At 39.0% G+C, this 21,029-nt stretch overlaps 1 protein-coding gene across 2 annotated transcripts in view; it reads left to right on the forward strand.

Annotated features, from left to right (window-relative positions):
- Positions 1–21,029, forward strand: part of OLFM2 (olfactomedin 2) — a 576,857-nt gene that overhangs the window by 514,051 nt on the left and 41,777 nt on the right. The gene's annotated exons all lie outside the window — the stretch shown is intronic.

The raw sequence follows: 21,029 nt of genomic DNA on the forward strand, positions 1-21,029 counted from the left end.
TTTAGATTTTGATTGCAAAAACAACAAAAAGGCCCATCAAGTCTGCCAATACTACTTTCCAAAGTGTACGTAAACTTAATGAATTTGTAGCATATCTTGATTCATATCACATACATTTATACTGACCAGGCCTGGTCCTTCTTAGCTTCCAAGATTATAAGCGTTTTGTGGCGGTTTTTCGTAGTTTATCAAAAGCAACTTGATCCGGCACCCCGGAGGAAGTTAGGATTGTCTGTCATCTCTAATTATGTACCCAGTCCTGGAGGCCTCTTCTCATTTAGAATTCAGTCCACATTTAACAATGAAATGTTGCAAAAGAAAATCTCTCAATTATCAGACAAGTCAGGATAACTGAAAGACATTAACATTTAAAGGAAGTAAGGTGGCAGATGTTAATAGAAGTGAGAAAGTTAACACGGAATTGGAAAAAAACATAAGATGTGAGTTAAGGGTAAAGTCCAAGAAAATGAGTACACATAGCTGAATATATAAATATTCAGTTGCTTAAAAGATAATCATATAAATAAGATATGCATTTTATAATTGCTTTAAAGATCCACTAAAGCTTTAAAAAAAAAAAAAAAAAAAGTATTGCAGAGATTTAACAATCTGAAATACAGCACAATTTGTTCTTGTGCTGTTAATCTCTGTCTGTAGAGTATAGCAGTTAACATAATAACTCTCAAAACAAAACAGTTGAAAGTTTTTTTATTATTTGAGCCAGAATTGTATGTCACAAACAGTCCAAACTGATCTATATTGAACAATATTTATTTGCAAATTATACAATCAAGACTCATGACTCATGATTTAGAATGATAGTTGTAGCATTTGCTGTGCTACAGTGTGACATTAGAGGGTTGTTATCAGGGTAATTAAGCAGCTGATTAGAAAAATGCCATTGCCAGATAGATGGTAAGCCCAAGAAATGATTAGATGATCTAATCATCCAACCACGTTGGCCATAGTGCATAGAAAGTGTAACACAACTGAAGCAGTAAGGGGCGTAGACAGAACGCAAAATAAAGCTTTGTGTAAGATACTGCACATAAGAAAAACATTTTAAATTTATAATTCTCACAGCAAAAAATGACATTTATTATTATAAGAAAGGGTGATATGTTCTTATAAGCTTTGCAGCATGATAAAGCATTGCTGTCTCCTTCTGCAGTATCTCATAGAATTCACCTAGCTGAATATATGTGAATTAATAGTCAGTTTAAATGTCCATAAATACCGTATATATGCTGAAGGTAGAGTTTATTGATTAATGGAATAAATCAGTAGACGTTTAATTAGATACTGACTGCTAGAAATACATGCAATAAATATTCTGAAGGCAGTAGTTTAGATAGATAGATAGATAGATAGATAGATAGATAGATAGATGATAGAAAGATAGATACATTAATGAATATCCCTAATTATAACTGAAGATTGAGTTTATAGATAAATGAAACAGAAACTTTTAATTGCATACTGACTACCAGAGAGTTATAAATGCATTAAATGTAATAAACATTTTGAATGAAATAGATAGATAGACAATGACCTAAACTTATCAAGCTGTGGATGCTGCTTTAGAGCTCCTTCTGTGCAGGAGCACATAAATGAGTTTGCAGCAGATAGTTAACAAGCAGCAGACTTAAGACAGCTGTTTCTTAACCTCTCCACTAGCTCTGAGTGGGAGGTTTAAAACTGGGATGGGAGGTTTAAAACTGGGATGACTGACAGTCCCTGCTCTTGTGCAGATGTTTGTGAACCAAATAAATGTGGGTAGCGAGATGCTGCCTGCTAGACACAAATTTGAGCAGTCAAATTCATTAATTGAGAGCCTCTCCACCCACACATTGATACATAGGGGCCGATTTATGAAAGTGCGAGCGGACATGATTCGCTGTAGTGGATCATGTCCGCCACACATCGATAAATGCAGACAGCATATGTTGTTGGCATTTATCATTACACAAGCAATTCTGGTGAACTGCTTGTGCAATGCCGCCCCCTGCAGATTCGCGGCCAATCGACACCTAGCAGGGGTTTTCAATCAACCCAATCATATGCCACCTCAGAGGTGGCGGACGAGTTAAGGAGCAGCAGCCTTAAGACTTCTGCTTCTTACCTCCTGTTTCCGGCAAGCCTGAAGGCTCACGCGGAAACAGTTGTATCAAGAATCAGCCCCATGGACCCCAATGCATTTAATAATGGAGGCAGGTAGACAATCGCACCAAAAATGGTTAATCTTTCATTTACTTTTTTAGCCATTGTTTTTTCCTCATCAGAGAATCCAAATATATATTTTTTTTAATGTATTTTTGAAACCATCATTTACACTGTGCTTCATTTAACAGTGAACATACAGCAAGGTTTGAACATCCTGACTAATTTTACTTAATTTGTTTTATCCCCCATGAAACAGGTCAGGTGGAGCTAATGAAATTAAAGGATTAAGAACAAACCTAAATACCGCGGCAGATGAAATGTTTCCATGGTTATAATATGTTATTTAACATTTCAATGATGTAAAGAAGGAGTGAGGAGTGGAAAACTCTGTATTTGTGTATAAAATACGAGATTTTAGGAAAAATTCACATTTGATGTTTTAAAAATGTTGTGCATGCTATTAAATAATGGTAGGACATATATTGCTAAATGTGTGATGTTTCACAATACCCAAACCAGCCAGAGTAGCCTTAAGAAGTTTTTATCAATTTAATAAAGTCCTTAAATCATGGGTTAAACACTCTTAAGCTCTTGAGCAAAAGTCAAATCAGGGTTTTGTAGCACACCCCATAGAATTCAACTCCTGGCCCCCAGGAGGAGGCAAAGAACACCCCAGCAGAACTGTTAAGTATTACTCCTACTTCCCAAAAGTCCCCAGTCATTCTTTGCCTTATACATCGGGAGGATGTGCGAAGATTGTGTCTGAAGATATTTAATCCTTTAATGGGTACTTTTACCTGCAAGCTATGCTGTGTCCATGTAATCATCTTTAGTAAGAGTAATAGTGGCTTTTAGCAGTTAGAAGATGGCAAGGTGGTCCTTGCTTAACTTCTAACATCAATGCTCTCCCTCTATATAAAACCAGGGTTGGTTACTCTGTTTTTCTTTTTCTACAGGTCCCTGTCAGAAGTTGGTTGAATCTGTCACACCTAAGAAGCTGTTTCCTGCCCTGTAGCTGGATCCACAGGTAAGTGCTTTCCCTTGTAGGTGAAAAGGATACCCTCTCAGAGCCTTCTATCTCTCAGGATAATGTTGTCCATGCTATGCCTCTACTTTCCCCTCAAACTTTCCAAGCTTTAGTAGTTTCACAACAGTGCCCTGCGGTTCCTCTCAACCAGTTCCTGGGGGAGTATATTTATCAGGAGATTTTGCTGCGCAACTAACTTCTGTGGTTTCTGCAGCCTTATGAGCCTTACCTATTGCTGGTAAGAGAAAGAGGAAATCTAAAAACATATATAATACTAAAGGTTCTGACTCCACCAAGGCTGCGTTAGTCAGCCTGTCTCAGTTATCTGAGGAGGATCATTCCTCAGTGGCTTCTGAGGGTAAGCTCACTGATTCTGAAACAGCTGTTTCTAGTACAGCAGATTCAGAGGAGGTTAATTTTAGATTTAAGCTTGAGCACCTCCGTTTACTTTTGAAAGAGGTCCTAGCTACATGGATGACTAAGACTCCTGAGAGGTCTAATAAACTGAATAGAGTTTTTGATGTCAAACCTACATCTGTGGAGGTATTCCCTATTCCAGATTGCATGTCTGACATTATAGTTCAGGAATGGGAGAAGCCAGGGATAGCTTTTTCCCCTTCCCCTATTTTTAAAAATATGTTTCCTGTTGCTGACTCTGTGCATGAACTGTGGCGCACTGTGCCTAAGATAGAGGGCGCTATATCCACTCTAGCTAAGAGATCCACTATCCCCCTTGAGGATAGTTCCTCCTTTAAGGACCCTATGTATAAGAAGCTGGAAGCTTACTTAAGAAAAATGTTTCTTCATCAGGGTTTGCAATGGCAGCCAGTTGCTAGTATTGTGACAGTTGCTGGTGCAGCCTCTTATTGGTCTGACTCCTTGTCCGACCTAATTTTGGAGGAGACTACCATAGAAGAGATCCAGGATAGGATCAAAGTTCTAAAGCTGGCTAATACTTTTATCTGTGATGCCAGCATGCAAGTTGTTAGACTGGGAGCCAAAATTTCTAGCTTTGTGGTTCTAGCTCACAGAGCTCTGTGGCTAAAATCTTGGTCTGCGGATGTAACTTCCAAGTCCAAACTTCTGTCTTTACCTTTTAAGAGAAACTTTATTTGGTCCTGGTCTGGCTGAGATCATTTCCGAAGTTACTGGTGGAAAGGGAACCTTCCTTCCTCAGGACAAGAAGAATAGACCTAAGGGTCGCCAGAATTTTTATTTTCGTTCCTTTCACAACTTCAAAGGACAAAATCCATCCTCCTCTTCTTCCAAGATGGAGCAATCCAGGACTTCATGGAGGTCTAGCCAACTGTGGAATAAGGGAAAACAATCCAAGAAACCTTCCTCTGAGTCTAAGTCAGCATGAAGGGGCCAGCAGTTCATGCAGATTTGTGGGGTGTCAATCAACCTGATTGCATGTGATTGGGCTCATTGCTGTACGCCGCCTCAGAGGTGGTCTGAAGACCTCTGCTTTTTATCTCCTGTTTCCGGCGAGCCTGAAGGCTTGTGCAGAAACAGATGTATCTGACCCCATTCGGGGCATGATAAATTGGCCCCTATATGTTACATTCTCCCTTTGGTGCAGGAGAGTCAATTTATAACTACCATAGACCTGAAGGACGCATATCTTCATGTTCCTATTCGCAGGGAACATCACCAATTCCTGCAGTTTGCCTTTATAGACAAATACTTCCAATTTGTTGCCCTTCCCTTCGGACTCGCCATGGCTCCTGGGATCTTTACAAGGGTTCTAGGAGCTCTTTTGGCGGTGGTCAGATCTCATGGGATTACGGTGGTTCTGTACCTGGATGATATCTTGGTTCAGGCGCCATCTTTTCATGTAGAAAGATCCCATACAGACTCTCTGTTGTCTATTCTTTGTTCCTGCAGGTGGAAAGTAAATCTGGAAAAGAGTTCCCTGGTACCAAACACCAGGGTATGCTATTTGGGGACAGTCATAGACTCTCTGTCCATGAAGATTTTCCTGACAGAGGTCAGACAATCCTTTCTTCTTCCTTCTTGTCTTTCTCTTCAGTCCTCTATCTGTCCTTTGGTGGCTAAGTGTATGGAAGTAATTGGTCTGATGGTTGCTTCCATGAACATTATTCCTTTTGCTCTTTTCCATCTGAGACCTCTACAGTTATGCATTCTCAGACAATGGAACAGAGACCACTCAGACCTCTCTCAGAGGATAGTTCTGGACACCTGGATGAGAGACTCTCTGTCCTGGTGTAAATATCACAGGACTATCTATCTCAAGGCACATGTTTCCTGAGACCATCTTGGAAGATTGTGACCACAGATGCTAGCCTATTGGGCTAGGGAGCTGTTTGGGGCTCTTAATGCTCAGGGTCATTAAACTCAAGAGGAGTCTTCTCTTCTGATAAATATCCTGTAGTAGAGAGCAATCTTCAACAGATTGGCCTCAACTGTATTTAGTCAGGTTTTTCAGATTCCAGTCAGACAACATTACCTCAGTGGCAGATATCAACCACCAGGGAGGAACTCGGAGTTCCTTAGCCATGAATTAAGTGATTCTCATTCTTCTGTGGGCAGAGTCTCACGATTGTCACCTTTCTGCCATCCACATCCCAGGGGTGGACAATTGGGAAGTGGATTATCTGAGTAGGCAGACTTTTCATCCAGGGGAGTGGTCCCTTCATCCAGAAGTATTCTCAATGATAACCCTCAAGTGGGGACTTCTGGAGTTGGATTTGCTGGCTTCTTGTCTAAATGCCATGCTTCAAATGTACGGGTCAAGATCAAGAGATCCACATGCGGCTCCTTGGGATTTTGGTCTTGTGTACCTGATTGTGTACTCAGACCTCTCTCAGAGGATAGTTCTGGACACCTGGATGAGAGACTCTCTGTCCTGGTGTAAATATCACAGGACTATCTATCTCAAGGCACATGTTTCCTGAGACCATCTTGGAAGATTGTGACCACAGATGCTAGCCTATTGGGCTAGGGAGCTGTTTGGGGCTCTTAATGCTCAGGGTCATTAAACTCAAGAGGAGTCTTCTCTTCTGATAAATATCCTGTAGTAGAGAGCAATCTTCAACAGATTGGCCTCAACTGTATTTAGTCAGGTTTTTCAGATTCCAGTCAGACAACATTACCTCAGTGGCAGATATCAACCACCAGGGAGGAACTCGGAGTTCCTTAGCCATGAATTAAGTGATTCTCATTCTTCTGTGGGCAGAGTCTCACGATTGTCACCTTTCTGCCATCCACATCCCAGGGGTGGACAATTGGGAAGTGGATTATCTGAGTAGGCAGACTTTTCATCCAGGGGAGTGGTCCCTTCATCCAGAAGTATTCTCAATGATAACCCTCAAGTGGGGACTTCTGGAGTTGGATTTGCTGGCTTCTTGTCTAAATGCCATGCTTCAAATGTACGGGTCAAGATCAAGAGATCCACATGCGGCTCCTTGGGATTTTGGTCTTGTGTACCTGATTCCTCCATTTGCCCTTCTTTCTCGAGTAATAGCTCATATCAAACAGGAGAGGGCATCAGTGATTCTAATTGCCCTTGCCTGGCCCTGCAGGATCTGGTTCGCAGATATGGTGAAGATGTCATCTCTTCCCCCTTGGAGGTTGCCTTTGAGGAAGGACCTTCTACTTCAGGGTCCCTTCCTCCACCCAGATCTAGATTCTCTGAAGCTGACTGCTTGGAGGTTAAACACCTAGTTTTGTCTAGGCGCGGTTTTTCTGAGTAGGTCATTGATACCATGCTTCAGGCTCGTAAAACAGTAACTAGTAAAATTTACCATAAGGTTTGGCGTAAATATCTTTATTGGTGTGAATCGATGGGCTTCTCTTGGAGTCAGGTGAGGGTTCCCTGCATTTTGACTTTTCCTCAGGATGGCCTGGAGAAAGGTTTGTCAATACTCTGAAGGGTCAGATTTCTGCACTGTCTATTCTTTTGCATAAACGTCTAGCAGACAATCTTTTGTTCAAGCCTGTGTTTAAACCTATTGCTCCTCCATGGAGCCTTAATCTTGTTCTTAAAGTTCTGCAGCAGGTTCAGTTTGAGCCTATGCACTCTGTAAATATTAAATAGTTATTTTGTAAAAATGTATTTCTCCTCGCTATTTCTTCTGTTTGCAGAGTTTCTGAGCTTTTGACATTGCGATTCCCCTTACCTTTATTTTTCATGTGGATAAGGCGATCCTTCGTACTAAGTTGGGATTTCTTCCCAAGGTTGTTTCAGATCGTAAAAATCAACTAGTAAATTGTTGTTCCTTCATTTTGTCCTAATCCTTCTTCTCGGAAGGAACACCTGTTGCAGAACCTGGATGTTGTGCATGCTCTAGAATTTTATCTACAGGCAACTAAAGATTTTTGGCAATCTACTGCCCTGTTCGTTGTTTTCTATGGTAAGCGTAAGGGCCAGAATGCCACTTCTTCTACTCTTTCTCTCTGTTTGAGAAGTGCTATCCAGTTGGCTTATGAGACAGCTGGACATCAGCCTCCTGAGAGAATTACGGCTCATTCTACTAGAGCTGTTTTTTCTTCCTGGGCCTTCAAAAATTAAGCTTCTGTGGAACAAATCTGTAAGGCGGCCACTTGGTCCTCGTTGCATACTTTTTCCAAATTCTACAAATTCGATACTTTTTAGGAGAAAAGTTCTTCAAGTGGTGGTGCCTTTTGTTTAGGTCCACCTGTCTTGTTCTCCCGCACTTCCATTCTGTGTCCTCTAGTTTGGGTATTGGTTCCCACTAGTGCTAGTATTTTTGAGCTTCACTTGTAATATTTTTTCTTGGATTATTTTCAACCCACAATGTCTCTACATTATCACTTGTATCATCATAAATATCTTCCCTTATTGTATATTTAAGATCAGGTTTAATATACAAGCAAATCCCCCTCCCCTTTTATTATCCCTATCCCTTCTTAATAAGGTATAACCCACTAAGTTAACTGCACAGTCATGTGAAATATCCCACCAGGTTTCGGTTATTCTGATATTGTCATATACCTCCTTCTGTTGCTAAGAGTTCCAGTTCCCCCATTTTACCTGTCTTTCTTGCAGTTGATGCCATAATTTAATTTTCTTGTGCTTTATATTGGTATTTAGTGCTCTTTCCTCCAAACTTTATGTGACATTTCCTCATTGTACCCTTTCCTCATCCATGCTTTGAGATTTTCCATATTTATCATATTCACAACTCTATTATGTTTGGACTGACCCTTCTCCAGTTTAAAATATTCATGTCAGGTGCAATCCAGCCTTATTGTACAAATTGTACCCAAATGAAAAGTCTTCCCAGTGCTCTAAATGTCAAACCCCTCGTTATTACATCTCATTTTTAACCAGGAACTAACTGCCATTAACTCCTTCTGTCTTACTATGTAAGCACACAGCTCTGGTAATATCTCAGAAGATACTACCTTGGATGTCCTTGCTTTAAGGTTGCTTCTAAATTCCCTTTAACAATTTATCAGTACACTCCACAATATGCCTAACACAAGCCGCTGGAAGACATTGAGACCGTTCTATGTAAGGGATGTGGATGACAAATTAACCTATCTAGCTTACCTTACTTTCTGCTTTCTCGTACTTCACCTTCTAACTGTGACCCAGCTACCTCCCTGTGTATCCCCTTCTTAATTAATTCCATTGCTACTATTAGACCCATGAAAAGACTGTTAAATCATATCAATTTCCCTTTAAAGTGATTAAATATCATGTAATTTTGCAATTTGTTCCTCCAGTACTCTAATATGAGCTTCTAGAGAGACAGTTTGCTGACATTTGTCACAAAGGTATGAACCCTAAAGCACTGATTGAGATTGTTGCACATACTTATAAAGATTTAAATTTATAAATATAAAAAAGTTTATATTTACCTTTGATTGCTCTAACTCCCTTAGTGCTCAGAATCTTCACTTACACAGAGAAACTCACTTTAACAGGAAAACAGATTTCAGCCAGCGCTTCCTGAGCCAACAATATACAATAATACACAACAAATGTATACTTCTTTATTTGTACTGCAAATTAAATGGTAATGGGAATTTTTTTATCCACAATGATTCCAAACTTGGAAGACAAATACTTGAGATTTTATGTTTAAATATTTTTTATTAGTTTAATAATGAACAGAAAGAAATAATAACTGTTTAACAATCAAATAACCAAGGATCCTTCCCTCTGGCGTCCTCTGTATTGAGGCGTATTATGAGGTAAGTTTACAATAGGATTGGAGTATAGGATGATCAATTTAAACAATAAACGTCAACAATCTATAGGTTTCTGGTTGTAGTTAATTGTGTCCTCGAAATCTCTATTTATATAATGGTAATATAGTCTTATAGATGCCCAGAGGACTCCTTTGCTTACTCTAATTTTCTGCTAGAACAATAAATAACTGCTCATAGATTGTTGCATCTTCATATATACTCTATCTATCTACGTTTATATCAATACATTGTCAGAAAGTGTTTATATCCAAGATATTCTGTCATATCTAGTGATATCCTTATATTCAAAAAGTGGAATAACATACAGAGGCAAGGTTAAATAACTTAGGTGTATTATCAGGAAGAGAAGGGAAGGGTGGGGATGCATTGGAGGGGAAGGGGAGTGACGACACAGTATTCTTTAGTTTATCTAATATGTGCATCAATGAGTTTACCTTATTCTTCTAACTCTGACTATTCTATTTACTTATCCAGTAGTACCATACGGCTTGAACCGTGTCTTTATTGTCTAGAATACCTGATGCTATCTTATACATTGTGTATGTGTGATGAGTTTTATTGAGTATTTCTGTCCAGGTGGGCACTCCAGTTTTCCAGTACCTAGCTATGCAGATCCTCGTGATTGTGCATAATATCCTGATAAACGTGTTGATATGTTTATTATATATGTGGATGTGTTCATGGAGAAGAGCTTGTTGTATTGTGAGGGTAATGTGTTCATCTAGGATCTGGCTAAGGAAGGCCGACAATTGTTTCCATACTCCTGATACTTCTTTGCAATCCCACCACATATGTTTATATGTTCCTATTTCCCCGCACCCTCTATAGAATAATCTATTCCCTAGAGAACTCATGTGGGCCGTTCTTATGGGGGTCAAATACCAGCGATATATGGTTTTAGCAACATTTTCTTTCAGATCTACACTTATAAGTCCTTTCTCAGCTTCCTGAAATATTTTTTCCCACTCTTTGATGTCTTTACAAATGTGTAGTTCCTGCTCCCAGGCCAGCATAGTTGGAGTTTTAGTGGTGTTTTGGGTGGATTGTATGTTTATATAAAGTAAAGAGATAGTACGTTTATCTCGGCTTTCTGATTTGCCGAAAGTTTCTATTAAGGTGGTAATGTCATCACGTGGGTGTTTAAGGTATGATTGCATAGCCGAGGAGATCTGTAAGTACATGTACCAATGTAGCTTTAGTGGGTCTAATCTCGACTGTAGTTGGGCATACGAAAGTATTTTCCCACCCGCCATTTAGTCCGCTACTCTGTACAAGCCTTTATTTTCCAATTTCTTGAGTTGATCCCCAAGTTCTCCTGGGATTATGTATTTTATTGGTACGTATAAGGAATACTGTGGTAGAAGGTGATATTTTGTCCTAGCTGTATTCCATGTCTTCACTGTTAGGTTTGTGGTGTAAGGTCTGGGACTCCCTCCGTTTTTTTGTGCTGCCTCGTGATCCCAAATTATCGCATCTATCTCACCCCAGCCTCCCATCTTTGCTTCTAGAGTGGGCCATATAACCTCCCTAGATCTTTTCAAAAGTAGAGTATCTTGGGCTAGTCTGGCGGAGTTGTAATAATCTAGTAGATTAGGGACCCCAATTCCCCCTAGCGATTTATGTCTGATTAAGACCGATTTTGCTATCCTATTCATTTTGGTGCCTCTGATAAACACCAATATTTCTTTCTGTAATGTTTCTAAGTCTGATTTTATTACTTTAATGGGAAGAGTTCTAAATAGATATAAAATCCGTGGCATGGCATTCATTTTCACTGCTGCTACCCTACCTAGCCATGAAAACTTAAAGCTTTTCCATTTTGAGAGGTCTTGTTTAATTTGTCTGAATAAAGGGATATAGTTTACTTTATACAATTGTGTGTGGCAGGTCGGGAGGTGTATTCCTAGATATTTTAGTGTGTGTTTCATCCATTTGAAGTTGAAGTTCGTTTCTAGTAATGTTTGGGTTTGCTGGGGGATTGCGATTGGTAGGGCTTCGCATTTTTCTGGATTAATCTTAAACCCCGAAATGTCAGAAAAAGTCTTTATTGTTTGGTATAAATTGGGTAGGGTTATCAATGGGTTTGTCAAGGTCAGTAAAATATCGTCCGCAAAGAGGGCTAATTTATACTCCGAAGCGTCTATCTTGATCCCCGTTATGTCTGGCTGCGAGCGAATTTTAGCCGCTAGAGGCTCTATACATAGCGCAAAAAGCAGTGGGGAGAGGGGACACCCCTGTCTGGTCCCATTTCGGATTGGGAACGGTTTTGATTTATAACCTGCTGCTGAGACTTGCGCTCCCGGGCATGAGTAGATAGTTCTCAAGGCTTTTATAAATGCCCCTTCGAATCCCATTTTACTTAATGTTAAGAACATGTAGTCCCAATCAATCCTGTCGAACGCCTTCTCCGCATCCAAAGAGAGGAGCAGAGAAGGCGTTCGTGTCTCCCCCAAAATTTGAATGAGATTAGTCACTTTCCGTATATTGTCTGGGGCTTCTCTACCTTTAACAAAACCCACCTGATCTGGGTGAACTAGATGTGGGACAACATGTTTGAGACGATTCGCTATAATTTTCGTAAAAATTTTAAGGTCTTGATTGATAAGGGATATTGGGCGATAATTCTGACATTTCCTATGGTCTCTCGCAGGTTTGGGAATCACCACTATTTTAGCAGCTAGTAGTTCTGGTGGTATATTTCCCCCCTCCATAATATAGTTACAAAATTTAACTAAATGTGGGGTTAGTGCTGTTTTAAAAAGTTTATAGTATTCGGCAGGGAAGCCATCTGGTCCCGCCGCCTTCCCGGGTTTAAGATCCTTAATAGCCCCTAATACTTCCATGCAGGAAATTGGTGCGTTAAGCGCGTCCCCCTGTTCTTTGGATATTGTTCGTAACAAATCTTGGGAGAAAAATGTTGCGGCTAATGTGTCTGTCTCTTCATTATGTGAAACTTTTTTCCCATCATATAATGTTCCATAGTATGTCGCGAATATGTCTACTATTTCCTGAGGGTGTGATGTTAGGGTGTTGTTTGGTGTCTCAATAGCGGGGATCGCAGAGATCCTACATCTCTCTCTGATTTTATGTGCCATGTATCTATCTGGCTTGTTTGCATATATAAAGTATTGTGCTTGAATTTTATGAATGGCCCTTGTTGCTTGTGAGTGAAGTAGTGAGGCTAATGCAGTTCGCTTAGTGCTGAGAGTGTTTAGGATAGCTTTAGTTTTGAAGTGTTTGTGTCTTTTCTCTAATTCTTCAATTTCAGTGTGTAGTTGTTTTAATTGTTGTCTATATTGCTGGACCTGTGTTGTTTTTTCTTTAATGAGGATCCCCCTTATGACTGCCTTGTGTGCTGCCCATGTAATTCCTGGATTACTAGCAGTATTAGTGTTTATTTGCCAATACTCCAGTAATTGTTTAAGTACGCTGTCGTGTGTTTGGGGTTTTTTGATATATGATGGGTCAAAGGTCCACGTTTTACTTCTCTTTGGGTCGCTCAATCGCTCCACCTGTAAGGTGAGGATTGAGTGGTCAGACCACACACAAGTGTGTATCTGAGAACTGTTGAGTAGGGGTTGTAAGATCTGGCTCACATATATATAATCCAACCTAACATAGGTCTTATGTGCTGCCGAATAGAATGTGGTCTCTCCTGTTGGGCCATATAAAGTGTTCCAAGTCTCTATCAGAGAATGAGGTAATAGGCTTTCTTTAATTAATTTAACTATGCGATTGTGTCTGGATTGTTTGTTGGTTAAGGGTTTGTTGTTGTTTGGGCTAATAGGCATCATGGTAATATTAAAATCTCCGGCTAAAAATATTTTAGTGTGTGACCACTGTGTGAGTAGGTGTGATATGTGTTTGAAGAATTCGTGTTGATTCTCGTTTGGCGCATATATATTGCAGAGCGTTACTTCTGAATTTGAAATTCTACCTCTCACTATCAGGTATCTCCCGTCAGTATCTGTTAGTATACTTTCTTGTGTGAAATTGAGTGAGGAGTGGATCAGAATAGATGTACCTCTCTTTTTAGATGTTGCTGTGGAGTGATAGTGTATGTTAAAGTGTTTCGCCCAATATTTTGGGATTTTGTTCTCAAGAAAGTGGGTCTCTTGGAGGAATAGTGTATTAGCATGCAGAGATGTGTATTGTGTCATTGCGATGCGCCTTTTAACATCAGTATTTAACCCTCTTACAATGTGGGATAGTATCTTTATTTTAGGGAGCATGTTAATTTATGTGTTTTAGTGTAATGTATAAAGACATCTATTACCTGAGAGTCTCTAGACTGGCTGTTTAGCTGGATGGTTTACCGCAAGTCATGGTTAGAGTAGGTGATCATTGTTGTGTCGTCACTGGGAGGGAGGAGGGAATCAAAAAGAAAATACATGAATGCAAACTTAGTAAATAACTGTTTAAAGCCCTTAACCATAGGGCTCTCAATAGGTAAACTGTAAAGTATTATGAAAATATGCAAAGGTAAAAAAAAGAAAATAAAGTCTATTATGCTGGGGGGACCTGTGTCCCTAACTGCATCATAGGACCCCTGCAACTGCAGCCTGGAAGAGAGCTCCAGAAGTGGGGCTCCCTCTCAATGTCCCCGCAAAGGGTCAAAACACACATGTCTCCTTCCTCACATGTGTTTGTAAGGCAAACTAGAGTTATCTCATTAAGTCTCTTTAATCATCAATCTTCTCCAATCACTTTGTTGTGGAGAGCATGTATCCATGTTTGCTCTGGTATTGCAAAGGGTCTTCTAGGAAATTTTCCCTCTTGTTTCTCTGAGTTTTTGTTTTTTATGGTTTATTGTCTGCCATTTTGGTGGGTCTGGTTGCCTGTCTGTGTTTTTACCCCTTGTCGGAGTCGATGTTGCTGTAGGGATGTTGGGTATTTCTAAAGATAGGATCTTACAGATCTCTGGTATGTCTTCTTTTAGCGTAATTGTCTTTGAGTCTTTTATTATGTGCAGGGCGAATGGGAATCCCCATCTGTACTGTATTTGGTGTTTCCTGAGTATGGTGGTAAGAGGGCGTAATGTTCCCCTCCTCTGAAGTGTTCGTACACTAAGGTCTTGGTAGAACTGTATCACGTTGCCTTGAAATTTGAGAGTTGGATTTTTCCTTGCAGCCTGCAGAATTTTATCTTTATCTGGAAAGAATGTTAGTTTAATTATAATGTCTCTTGGGGGCAGACCTGGTTTAGGCCTAGGCTTTAGTGCTCTGTGAGCTCTCTCGATATGAAAAACATAGTCTGATGGAGAATTTGTAATTTGAGTGAAGAGTTGAGTAAGGTATGCTGGGATATCCGCTGGAGTGACTTCTTCTGGAACCTCTTTAAGGCGGATATTATTCCTCCTGCTCCTGTTCTCCAAGTCCTCCATTTTGTCTTGAAATTCTTCTAACATTTGTTGTTGTGTCGCCAAGTCTTGGGATATCTCATCTACTTGTTCCACCATGGCGTCTTTTTGATCTTCCAGTGTCTCGACTCTATTACCCAACTCAAGTAGTTCAGTCTTGAATTCAGAGAGGCTGCTTGTTACTGATGAATGTATAGAATCGATCTTCTCCCAAAGCTTCTGCAATATCTTTCTTGGAAACCAAGAACTTAAGGTCAGCCTTTGTTATCGGGCTGTCATCTTGTAATTGTTGATGAGCTTCAGTGTCAGATTCTTCGTCTGCTTCTGTGCCCATAGTTTGTTTATTTGTTTGGGAGGACTTAAAAAATGTTGACATGGCTGTTGGCTTGATTGTTTTATCGCCCTTAGTGGCTCTTTTAGCGGCCATTTTGGAGTTGGGTAAGTGTAATCAAGAGATTTGCAAAAAAGGAGGAAGGTAAGAGAAATAAATAAGTGAATAGCCCCTTTGCTCAGTAGCTGTTTAGGCTGCAGATGTGTTCAAAGTTATAAGTTGTAGCAACCTATATCCCCTCACTTGTTAGCGTGACCCTGAGTTTTCCTTGATGTAATTGGTAAGGCAGGCAATAGTTAGAAATAGCAACAAGAGGTGTGAATGTTATTTCTATATCATCATAAACATCAATATGACGCAGTTTTCTTTGTTGTAGCTAAAGAATCTTTTCCCCCAGCATAATCTGAGTAATTGTTCACATTTCAAACATTAGGCCCATCACACAGTTTCATATTTCTGCAGCCCCCACTGCCTCTGGAAAATCAGTGATGTTGTGATATCTTTATATGTATATATTTAGGGTGTTTCTGGTAATCTAGTAATCTATTATCTTCTGCTCCCAGAAGTTGTAGTGCACCCCTATCTGAGTCTCCAGGACAGCAGTGAGGATGTCTGAAGTTAGAGGGTTTTAGATTTTTATATTTCCTGTGAGCTGGCCCTGCAGCTGTCTAGTGGTTTCCGTGTATGAGGGACAGATTATTCAGCAGGTTTCTGTCTGTGTACGTGGGGTAATGAAACTAATTCCCCTTTCTGCTGCTTTATCTTAATGTTTACTGACATATATTGTGAATACAGTTCGAAAAATTGGTTGATTCAATGTGTATGAGGAGTGTGTCGTCTATTTTCACTGTGGTGCACTTTCCCTTCACCGGGACCAGTTTTCAAATAAATGCCCTGTAAGGAGCCTCTGAGAGTGATCTGCTCCTGTTCTTGTAGCCTTTTCTTGTCCCTTTTAGGTATATTTATGTGGGGTAACGCAGTCTTTATTAGTGTAGCCGTAGCATCGATATAATGTGGCGCTGCTTTCAAAATGGCGTATTTTCGCGCCACTGTCCTCTTGTCTGCGTTCTATTTTTATTACGTTATGGCTCCCCCACCTAAATGTCTGACCCCTTGTCAATATGGGTTGATGCTTTGGGAGTTAGTCCTAGGGATAATTCGGGCTTTTTGCTTACCCCTCCGGTGTGTCTCGGTTGGATATCCGTGTCTCGGTTGATGACTCCTCTGCTGCTTGTAGCTCCGGTGACTCCAAGGCTTGAAGACCCGCTCAGTCGGTTCCGGAGCGGAGTTCTATCCCTCCGGAGTCACTGCTTGCCTGTTGGTCTGTGACTTGTGTCCCGGTGTGTAGTGTAGTCCCCGGCTTTTGGATGTTAGAGCGGGTCTTTGCCGCCCGGCAGCACTTCTCTGTATTTCGTTGCCGCTCTTCTCACAGCTCTAAAATCTTTAAAGTTGGGCTGCAGGGTGTCACAGGTCTTTGCTCCTCAAAATATATTAATATTAGGGTATGTTTTATGGCCAAAATGTTTAAATTATATAGTTTGTACACGGAGCCTCTGCTAGTTGCTTCCTCTCCATACTTGAGATTTTAAAAGGACAGTCTCGTCAAAAATAAACTTTCATGATTCAGATAGGGCATGTAATTTTGTTTTTTAACTTTTATTTTTATATAATTTTTTTGTTCGATATTCAGATTTTAACAATTATTTTCAAATTAAATGCAAAGATACAACATATTGCTTAAACACTGTTCATAATTAACATTTGTCACAAATAAACAAAATAAGAAACTTAACAGTCTTCTTACACTGTTACATTTTGCTTCCTAAATTTTTTTTACCATAAATAACCAAACCAAAAGATTACATGATATATTCCCTTTGCATGTAATATCAATTAACACTAAGATCACAAGGGAACTTTCAGTTTCCAATATAAAACCTTAAACTTTACCAAAAACAGAAAATTGAGTGGGGGGAGAAGAGGGGAGAGGAAAGAAAAAAGGAAAGGGGAGGGAGAGACACCACTCACAATTAGGTTTCCTTTATATTCCATCTTCCCTCTTCCTTCCTCTTTCTACCACATTCCTAATGCCACCATTTCTGAATTTCTAAATGGATATATTAAACAATCTATTTCATTTTGGAAGAGTTTTTATAAATAACAACCATTTCTGGAAAAAAATCACTAACGTTGCTATTATCCTGTAACTTTGTATTATGCTGTCCCAATATACATTGTTTTTTCATACAATTTGTAATCTCAGTTAGACTGGGTGTAGAGGATTCTTTCCATTTTTTAAATATAAGATATCTAGTTGCTAAGATTGCTCCATTGACAATTTTTTTCTCCTTGGAAGGAGTTCTTTCTTCTGCTTTACGAAATATTATTTTTGTATAGGACAGAACCAGACGGGAGACTCCAACCTTTCTAACCAGCCAGTATTCTAATTTTTTCCAGACCATATAAATTTTTGGACAATCCCATAACATATGTTTGAGATTAGCCGCCCTCAATGAACATTTTGAACATTTAAAAAAATGGGGATTCCCCCACATATAGCCCTTCTCGGGCGTGAAATATGTCATGTAAAGAAGTTTAAGATGTGATTCTCTCCATGTGGCTGACAAAGTTACATGATTAACTTCCAGTATAGATGCTTGTATCGTACCATCTTGTTCTGATATCAGATCTGAAACTGCTATCCACTTAGATTCTATCTTTGTTATGTTATCAGGACCTTTTATTGAAATTAGTTTTTGATAACAAGGATATATTGACATCTGACCATTTTTAACTAAAGTCAGCCAATTATCTAAAAATCCTAATGACCAGTTCCAACCAGATATAAAAATTAATTTCCGAGTGTAATGTCTTGCTTGCAGATAAGCGTAAAAATCTTTCTGGGGGAGATTGATCTTTTATGTCCAATAATTGAATCACCTTTTCTAACCCTGATACTTGCTACCTTTGAAAAAGTGAAGATTGTAGGCCCACTTGAAAATGAAAATTCCCATTTAAAGGCAAATATTTAGACACTTTCCCATCTATTTCTAAAATTTTACAAATCTTGCACCATGCCTTAATTGGATTAAATATAGTTTTAAATTTTTTTATTTCCTGTGGAATTTCCTCAACTAGTATGAACTAAAGCTATGGGAAGGTATGGAGCGGCTATATTATTTTTGAACTCATTATCAGTCACATAGTCCATACCACATAATCAATCAGTTACTATATGGGCTAAAAATACCAGATTATATAGTTTTAAATCCGGTAAAGCAAAGCCCCCATATTTCTTAGGTAAACATAATCTTGAGAATGATATTCTAGGTTTTTTTCCTTGTAAGAGAACTTTTCTTAAGGCTGTATTTAATATCTTAATATCTTTCCCTTTTATAAATATTGGAATATTTTGACACAAGTAAAGAATTTTTGGGAATAAAATCATTTTATATATTGCAATGCGACCTGAGAGGGAAAGGGGGAGATTTTGCCAGTTTTTCATTACATTCCTTAGTGATTCGATTAATGGAGGAATATTAAGATTATACCATAAATCTGAATTCAGTGATATTACAATGCCCAAATATTTAAATGAATCCTGAACTATTTTAAAAGGTATCATTCCCCTGGACTGTCTTGTTTGTTTTATCCATAATAACTCAGACTTATTAATGTTCATTTTATAACCTGAGAATGAGCTAAATTGGTTAACAATTTGCAGTAAGATTGGAATATTAATTTGGGCATTGCTCATATAAATTAGGACATCATCGGCATAAAGAGCTATATTAAGCTCCTTTTTCCTAATTTTGATACCTTCAATCTTTTGTCTAATCATAATCGCAAGCGGTTCGATTGCAATATCAAAAAGCAGGGGAGATAAAGGACATCCCTGCCTTGTCCCTCTAGCTAACTTTATATCCAATGATAGTCTGCTATTAACTATCAATCTCGTATAGGCTTTATTATATAAGTTCTCAATAAATTTAGAAAATTGACCTCTAATCCCAAATTGAAATAAAGAATATGAGATATGATCATGGTGAACTGAATCAAACGCTTTTTCGGCTTCAATTTCAATTATTGCCTTATCTATATCTTCTTGTCCTCCTACCTGTACATCTTTTTTTATCTAAATTAAGGTAATCAATAGTCAGAAATAATTCCCGAATTTTCGCTGAAGAATTTCTATGTACTAGAAATCCTGCTTGATTTTTATGTATTATGAGGGGGAGAAAAGTTTGTACTCTGCATGCCAAAATAGAGGTGAACAATTTATAATCTGTGTTTAATAAAGCTATTGGTCTATAAGATTCCTTCTGAGTTGGATCTTTACCTGTTTTTAGAATAAGTGTAGTATATGATGCCGCAAAATTGGGGGAGGCTACATTTCCTTGTATATACATATCATTAAATAACTTAGTTAAATGTGGAGCCACAGCTGGGGCTAGAATTTTATAAAATTCACTTGGTAAGGCATCTGGGCCTGCTGCCTTATTAACAGGCATCTCCTTAATAGTTTTCAAAACCTCCTCCTCAGTAATAGGAGAGTTTAATGTTGTGTTCATCTCCTCTGTTATACAGGGACAAGATTTTTTTCCCAAAGGTTTAAACGTTCATTCTCATTGGAAGGTCTATCAGAATAAAGAGTTTGATAATATTCCCCAAAATTTTTTAGTACCTCTTCTACATTCGTAACTAATTTATCGTCTTGCTGAATAGCTTCAATCGGGGCTGTGTCCCTATCCTGCTTAACTAAATTAGCCAATAGTTTACCTGCTTTGTTCCCATATTTATACAATTGTGATTGCAGCCTTAACTCTTTCTGTGTGGCTTTATGAGTTAAAAAAGTGTCCCTTTCTTTCTTAGCTTGTGAGTATTAATTCCATGTTTCAGATGTTTTATTTAGTATATAACTATTATAAGCAAAAAATATACTGTATATAATACAATATTAAGGTAGCGCCACACAGCAGTAAATATAAATGTGCAAGGGGCACCGTATAGTGCAAAAGAGAAAATAATTCACAGTATGGTCATAAAATAAACAATAAATCAGATAATAAAAATTCAGCACATAGAAATCGATATAAATAATAATAGTAATGCAAATAAGAGCTCAGAGACTCATATGAATTTGATGATATAGTCCCTTTTAGAAAGTCATTTCAATATATGAGAGAAGATAACATAAAGTTCAAACTTCCCTTTTTTAGAGAGTCCTTGTCTGGATGCGTGTGTTTGCGGTGCAGCTACCTTCCAATCACTGGTGTGATCTCCGTGAGGTGTGGATCTGTGAGCAAAAAATCTGTAGAAACAGAAAGGGGTGTGGAGCGCAGCCAGGGAAAAAAACACGCTGATCTAAGTGCAGATTAAAAAACACCTTTTCACTTTATTCAGAATAAAATCATCTGGATGTACACTTACAAGCTTCACCCTCAAACATATGAGGTATGTGCTGGCACTCTGTATAAGTTGTCCCAAACACGGATAAACTGGATACTGTATGTTCAAACAGTGTCTGTGTCCCACTGTGAGTAAACCACTGGCCCACTTTAAATATATAGCTAACCGGGATAATAATGTCCCTTTATGACTGTTAGAAAAGCACTGAGAAGCGAAGTCCCAATATATAGTGCGATGACAAATAGGGCTGTGTAACAACTCAGGGGAACAGGCTATGGTAGTTGGGAGGCGGTAAGAAACAGTGGCAGCGCGGTCCTATAATGATAGCCGGCTAAAGGAGACGCCTCTGCACACAGTGCTAACCTGATCCTCCGTCAAATAGATGGGCGTGGCCTTACACGTTTCGCTGGGCTCCTCCCAGCTTCGTCAGAGGCGATGCCCATCTACTCTACTGACGTTTCTTATATGGGGTGTCCTGTACTGTGTCTTAGCCAATCCTGGCTATCCATTTGGTAACACACCCACATATCATAGTA

Source organism: Bombina bombina, chromosome 6 (genome assembly GCF_027579735.1).
Source record: "Bombina bombina isolate aBomBom1 chromosome 6, aBomBom1.pri, whole genome shotgun sequence".
In the NCBI taxonomy this organism is placed as follows: Eukaryota; Metazoa; Chordata; class Amphibia; order Anura; family Bombinatoridae; genus Bombina; species Bombina bombina.